Genomic DNA, 5,324 nt, shown 5'->3' with positions numbered 1-5,324 from the left:
ACGATGGAGTCCTACTCAAGTCAACATTCTCCCTCACTGAACTAGTTCCCACCAAAGAAACACCAAGAGTGTACCTAATAATAGCAGCCCCAACAAGCAGGACCTCATCTAAGATCCACGCAACTAATCGCCCTTACAGCTGAGGAAATGGAGACACGTTCTGCTCAAGAGTAGCCAACTCAGAAATGTGAAGATCCGGATTTATTCTCAGCTACTCAGTTCGGATGCTGTTGCCTTTGATGACTGTGCCCCACTACCTAAAACTATAACATGAAACGAAAGTAAGAATGTGTTTCTTCTCAACTCTTCTCCCTGTTTTCCTAGTCCGAAAATCTTAACATTCTGGAGTCTGGACTTGGACCAAGTAAAGTGTACCATTAATGGCAGAGACCCGTCATATGCCTTTCAAGTGTGAAGCAGCAGGGGAAGGAAAGGGGACCGTTCTTGCTACAGATGTTGTTGCTTCCAAGCACTCAGAAGTAGGTGGAAATGAAATCACAAAGTTGGCAGTCCTTTCCACGCATCGTACATCTAAGGGCTGTCCTCTGCAGTGTAAGCATGAAGCAAAGCCTGGCACAGCTGTTCCTGCCGTCCTGTTGTCTTTTATCTATGGAGTGCTTTCCCCTTAGAGTGAAGTGAGCCTTTGAAATTCTGCAAGCTGTGTGCCTCCTTTCCCATCATTCCACACCTATGCCAAGTTCCAAGATTGGCTTTGATGTGTATCTAAAGTGGCTCAGCACCCCGCTGTCACTCCCTGGATCTGTCTCACTCTGTGAAACTGTGATATGCTCATCACCGCCCCACGTGAGGAGACCAGCTGCACATGAACAATGAGGATGTCCTTCCACAACTTCAAGGGGCGTGTGGATGACGCTGATGGCCGCCAGAGGGTACATTGTTGCGGGGGTGGAGTGTGGGGGGTGACATTTACACATTTTGAAATCACAGGAAACATCACACAGTGAACGTATCTTAAAGCTGTAGACCTTCAACCTCCTGAAGTTTTGTGGATGATGGCAGACAACCTTAAGAGCTGCTAAATGCAAATGTCGGCTTTCCTAAAGTTGAAGAATAAGACTAGCCTGAAATATTATGTTGTTCGTGGTATTGGTAATGCAATTTGGTGAATATTATCATATTTGAGGTATCATTTCTCTCAATTCATTTTAATGGATCTTTAAGGCTGTATGGTCTTTTCTTCTGAATAATATCCCATTTTAGAGCTATAGTAGCCTTTCTGCAACAAACCCTTTACTTGGCATTGGTAGACAGCTCCCAATCACTCACTCATACATGGCACATTCTAGTGCTACCATTTTTAGGAAAGCATCTGAGAGCATTAAGAACAGAAGCATCCTTTCCCCCACCCTTGCTGTAGAATGGAAACATGTGAAAATTAAGACCCTATAGGCGCCGAGCCGACAGGAGACAATAGTCTCCTATAGTGTATTGCTCAAAACAAATGTGATCATGTTGTGTGATTAATTTGTTTCTTGAAACACATGATATCTGACTTTATGGTAAGGTACTCATAGTTTCCAGAATTTCTCCCCAGACTGTCACATTCTCATCTCAGCATGAAATAATGGCGTGGGAAGATGGATGACAGGAGGCCCCTTGAAGAGCATCTTAATATCTGCGTTTGGGGAATGACATGCAAATGACGAAGAGGTTCTATCATGACTATGTGCCAACTAAATGCAATCCACTCTTCCAGATGTTGTAAAGGAAGGTAAGCCCATAACTGATAGGAATTACATTCAGCAGCTCCCAGGCCCATGGGCTCCAGATGGAGTCAGCTGATGGCAGGCCTGGCAGGAGATCAAGTGGAGGAGAGTGACAAGGTAATCACTCCCCTAGCTTCCTCTCTCTGCAGGCCCCCCTGATGGGCTCAGACTGGAAGCCTATTACCATCCCTCTGCCTGCCCTAGATGTCCTGCCTCTTTTACCTGCACTCTGTCCTCCTCTTTTAGCAGGGCCTGGAGTGGTGACAGCTCTGTTGCTGCTAGCCCAGCCTGCACTTCTGCACTAAGCCTTATACCTTCCCATTCAGATCTTTAATAAACAGAATTCTTGTAAATAGGCCCCTGCATTTATTCAGAGTGTGTCCTGCATTTCTTTTAGTATGCTAATATAGAAATCTCAACTTGGCTTTCAAGGAATTTACAATCCAACTGAGTTCAGTAGTGGCATATTTAAGATTGCAATTCAGGTCCCCTGAGACATCATGTAGCAACCATTGGCCCATAAAACAGATAAAACTGATCCAGTGGATATGTCCACTCTGTTAAATGCATTTTTTTAACAAAATTAACTGCTAAGATATAAAGATAGAAAATGTATAAGAAATATATAGGTTTCATGTTTTTGGCTTATGTGCAGTAGCAGACTGGAAGCTGTACTATTTTGTGTAGACAATATCATTTTCCCTTGAGAGGAATATAAACTAGTGGAGGTAATCCTATAGTGGTGGAATATCAGTAGTTGCTGGAAAGAAGGAGGGAGGTGTTTTGTTGTACTTTGTTTCTATAAGCAAACTGAAAGAGCAGCCGGGCTTCTGACAGCAGTGTTTGAAGGTTCCTGTTCTGGGCAGCCATTGAGAGAGATGGTTGCTTTCCAGGACTTGGCCCAGTAGCATCCTACTATGCTGACATGATATCCTTCCTTTCAGCCTTCTCTCCATCATCAGCATCTCCCAGCTCTTCCACCTCAGCTCTGATTCTGTGCTTACCTTCCCATTGAGCATGCTGGTCATTACAACAGCTCATAAAGATATAACAAAATATAACAGAAAAAATCCATAACCCACAATGTCCAGTAACCACACCTGTTTCAATTTAAGAATATTACCGATTTATAAATGTCTCAACTCTGAAAGAACTAAATGATCAAAAAGGAGCTTTGTTCCTGCTCCAACATCTGCTGGAGGCAGTCTCTTGGATTCTTCCCGTCCTGCGTGGATTAAGAAACACAGATATAATAATTTATATTTACACAAATGAAATTCAACTCTAACTTTTTTTACACAAGACATATGCTAATGACTAAGAATCAGTGTCACTTAGACAATAACAACAAGGCTTGCTTGATAGCCCTGCAAGTACCCTGTGTAGTCTATAAAATTTTCCATAGCCTTAAAGATTTCTGTACACAGCCAGACACCATCCTCTCGCCACACTCCCCTCTCCAGAGCAAACTGATTACAGAGGCTGTTTCAAAGGGGCTCTGCTCTTTTTAAATGTCTTTCTAGTTAGTAGACACTAGTAATGTTTAATGGCATGGATGAACAGCTCTACATATTTTGTTTGCTAAAGTTGCCTACAACTATTGTCTTAAAACTCATGTTATCATCCACTCCCTGGCCATGGGCAAAGAGACACCGTAATGGTGGTGGTGTTCTTATATCAGTCAGAGACAGAGCAGACGGCAGTCCTTTGTTCATCCTAGATTGATGCTTATCTTGATGGCCAAAGCTCGTTTTCTCCTCGAACATATAGAAATCAAATTAAATCCAGGCAGCTCTGGGTGGAAGGAGAAAGATACAGAGAAACCTTTCCTCTGCCACACTAGGCCACATGATGCAGGAAGAGTGTAGGTGATCCATCCCCAGGGCAAAAATGGTGGAGAGCTGGACCTACCACCAGGCATGGGTACAGGGGTGATGTTCTTGCCCTTTCCCTCACCACCTTGTGGCACAGTAAGACCTGGCCCTGGGTCATGAAAATGGGAGCACTGGCCTTGTTCTTCAATGGCTGCAGCACTCAGGAGGGTGGGCCCTACACATGGTCTGGGCCGCACAATAGAGCTGTCTTTGATAGCGAAAGCACAGGTAACCCAGCCCGGACAGTGTGAGCCAGAGAGCTGGCCTAGCCCCTTCCAGGCTGTAGGACTGGGAGAGTGGTCCCTGAGCAAGACTGAACAGCACAATGGAGCTGAGTCAGGAGGCATAGGTGTTAGCTAGCCAGCCCTGAGAGCATGAGAGCAAGAGAGTGGACTCTGCCTCCTGCTGATGGCAGCACTGGGTGACCTAGCTGGACCAGTCCTAGAAATCTCACCCTGTTGATTCTGATAAGGAAGAGCTGTCAGGCTAACCAGCTCAGCTGCAACCTAGGCCTGGATTCAGGAGGACTCTGAGTTGGGCCACCCCAAAATCTATATAATCTACAAACAGTTGGTATTCATGAAAGGGCCAGTCCTGCTACTCCAGAGTTGCAGGGTCTCCATGACACAGTGCAATAACAGGATAACTAGGAATCCCAGTGAGGTTCCAATATTGATGTTGTCACAGAAGCCAGAGCTCTAGAACACCAGACCAATGACTTATGTCAATGAACATTTGCAAGTAAAGATGTGGGGCACACTGTGACATAATACAGCTTCCAAAATGAGATGTTTCCTATGAGCACTCTCTCTCCTTCCTTCCTTCCTTCCTTCCTTCCTTCCTTCCTTCCTTCCTTCCTTCCTTCCTTCCTCTCTCTCTCTCTCTCTCTCTCTCTCTCTCTCTCTCTCTCTCTCTCTCTCTCTCTCTCATGTGTTTGTGTGTGTGTGTGTTATTTGGGGGACAAAAGTTGCAAGGACAAAGGCCAGATATGAAGGAACAGGGAGATGAGGTGGACTGGAATGCCTCATGTGAAACTCACAAAGAATTAATTAAAAATGTTTTTAAGAAAAATCCTTCTTGTTCAAAAACAAAATGATTTCAACGAATAAATGGAAACCTTCAGATTTATTATAAAGGATAGAAGACGAAAGACCTCAAAAAGCAACTGAATGTGTATAAAGAGTAGTAATCTGGGCTAGGCTTAGCCAGGAAAGATCTTGCTGTTCTAACATGAGAGCCTGAGCTGGATCCTCTAGCACATAAACACACACTGCTAGGCAAAGGAGCACCCGCCTCTATTGTAGCACTCTAGAGGTGGAGACAGGGAGATAGATCACTGGGGCTTGCTGGCTATCAAACCTAGCCAAACCAGCAAGCTCCAGGTTTAATTAGAGACCCTAACTCAAAAGAGGAAGACACTTGACAATGACCTTTGGCTTTATATCTATGTAAAACATGGGTCATTGCAGTTAGCTAGGGCTGAAGACAGGCAGATCCTGGGGATTTGTTAGGCAGCCAAACAAGTCAAAACATCACCATCCAGATTGTTAAAAAAACAAAAAAACCTAGAAAAAAAGTGGAGTTAGAAGATGGCATATCAAGGTATTTTATATTATTTGTGATTTAAAGTGACCAAAGGCATTTATAAACCTGGCAATAACTGATTATACTTTGTAAAGATATGAAAGATCATTCTGTAATGTTCCTTCTAATTCCCCCTGTG

General features: G+C 44.0%; 1 long non-coding RNA gene and 1 other non-coding gene across 2 annotated transcripts; one reads left to right on the top strand and one right to left on the bottom strand.

Annotated features, from left to right (window-relative positions):
- Positions 1-2,830: 2,830 nt before the first annotated feature.
- Positions 2,831-4,398, bottom strand: Gm34215. The gene is made up of 2 exons (XR_872685.1): positions 4,056-4,398; positions 2,831-2,952 (listed from the first exon to the last, which is right to left on the bottom strand). It is a non-coding gene; the product is annotated as a predicted gene, 34215 (long non-coding RNA).
- Positions 3,354-3,497, top strand: LOC115488067. Its single transcript, XR_003950336.1, has one exon. It is a non-coding gene; the product is annotated as a small nucleolar RNA SNORA48 (small nucleolar RNA).
- Positions 4,399-5,324: the final 926 nt, after the last annotated feature.

This window comes from Mus musculus, chromosome 12 (genome assembly GCF_000001635.26).
Source record: "Mus musculus strain C57BL/6J chromosome 12, GRCm38.p6 C57BL/6J".
Classification (NCBI taxonomy): domain Eukaryota; kingdom Metazoa; phylum Chordata; class Mammalia; order Rodentia; family Muridae; genus Mus; species Mus musculus.
The sequence above is the reverse complement of the archived record's forward strand: the minus strand, read 5'-3'. Positions and strand labels throughout refer to the sequence as shown.